Below are 1,427 nucleotides of genomic sequence, written 5' to 3' on the forward strand. Positions count from 1 at the left end.
GCTCACGATTCACGGGCCCAGCGTCGGCGTTGTGGCGCGGCAAGCGTGCACTGGTGCGGTTGAGAGGGAGGGGTGGAAACCGCGTTAAACTCGTCTCCGTAGTTGAGAGGGAGCGGCCAAAGCAATGTGCAATCGTCTTTGTAGTGGAGCTGGGAGGGGCAAGGATAAGGGACGAAGACCGGGGTAACATGTCGGATGCGATCATACCAGCACTAAAGCACCGGATCCCATCAGAACTCCGAAGTTAAGCGTGCTTGGGCGAGAGTAGTACTAGGATGGGTGACCTCCTGGGAAGTCCTCGTGTTGCATTCCCTTTTTAATTTTTTTCGCGCCGCTTGCAAAACAAAACGCACGTGTAAGTAATATATTTATCGTGTTTTATTATTTTGCACGAGTGCGGTAAGTCATAGCTGGGTGCTCACGATTCACGGGCCCAGCGTCGGCGTTGTGGCGCGGCAAGCGTGCACTGGTGCGGTTGAGAGGGAGGGGTGGAAACCGCGTTAAACTCGTCTCCGTAGTTGAGAGGGAGCGGCCAAAGCAATGTGCAATCGTCTTTGTAGTGGAGCTGGGAGGGGCAAGGATAAGGGACGAAGACCGGGGTAACATGTCGGATGCGATCATACCAGCACTAAAGCACCGGATCCCATCAGAACTCCGAAGTTAAGCGTGCTTGGGCGAGAGTAGTACTAGGATGGGTGGCCTCCTGGGAAGTCCTCGTGTTGCATTCCCTTTTTAATTTTTTTCGCGCCGCTTGCAAAACAAAACGCACGTGTAAGTAATATATTTACCGTGTTTTATTATTTTGCACGAGTGCGGTAAGTCATAGCTGGGTGCTCACGATTCACGGGCCCAGCGTCGGCGTTGTGGCACGGCAAGCGTGCACTGGTGCGGTTGAGAGGGAGGGGTGGAAACCGCGTTAAACTCGTCTCCGTAGTTGAGAGGGAGCGGCCAAAGCAATGTGCAATCGTCTTTGTAGTGGAGCTGGGAGGGGCAAGGGTAAGGGACGAAGACCGGGGTAACATGTCGGATGCGATCATACCAGCACTAAAGCACCGGATCCCATCAGAACTCCGAAGTTAAGCGTGCTTGGGCGAGAGTAGTACTAGGATGGGTGACCTCTTGGGAAGTCCTCGTGTTGCATTCCCTTTTTAATTTTTTTCGCGCCGCTTGCAAAACAAAACGCACGTGTAAGTAATATATTTACCGTGTTTTATTATTTTGCACGAGTGCGGTAAGTCATAGCTGGGTGCTCACGATTCACGGGCCCAGCGTCGGCGTTGTGGCGCGGCAAGCGTGCACTGGTGCGGTTGAGAGGGAGGGGTGGAAACCGCGTTAAACTCGTCTCCGTAGTTGAGAGGGAGCGGCCAAAGCAATGTGCAATCGTCTTTGTAGTGGAGCTGGGAGGGGCAAGGATAAGGGACGAAGAC

The 1,427-nt window shown here is 53.5% G+C and overlaps 3 non-coding genes across 3 annotated transcripts; all 3 read left to right on the top strand.

The window, feature by feature from the left end:
* Positions 1-193: 193 nt before the first annotated feature.
* On the top strand, positions 194-312 carry LOC123178122 (5S ribosomal RNA). The gene has a single exon (XR_006489334.1). It is a non-coding gene; the product is annotated as a 5S ribosomal RNA (ribosomal RNA).
* A 297-nt stretch (positions 313-609) lies between these two features.
* Positions 610-728, top strand: LOC123178124 (5S ribosomal RNA). The gene has a single exon (XR_006489336.1). It is a non-coding gene; the product is annotated as a 5S ribosomal RNA (ribosomal RNA).
* A 297-nt stretch (positions 729-1,025) lies between these two features.
* Positions 1,026-1,144, top strand: LOC123178123 (5S ribosomal RNA). Its single transcript, XR_006489335.1, has one exon. It is a non-coding gene; the product is annotated as a 5S ribosomal RNA (ribosomal RNA).
* The last annotated feature ends 283 nt before the right edge of the window (positions 1,145-1,427 follow it).

This window comes from Triticum aestivum, unplaced genomic scaffold (assembly GCF_018294505.1).
Source record: "Triticum aestivum cultivar Chinese Spring unplaced genomic scaffold, IWGSC CS RefSeq v2.1 scaffold22889, whole genome shotgun sequence".
NCBI classification, from domain to species: Eukaryota; Viridiplantae; Streptophyta; class Magnoliopsida; order Poales; family Poaceae; genus Triticum; species Triticum aestivum.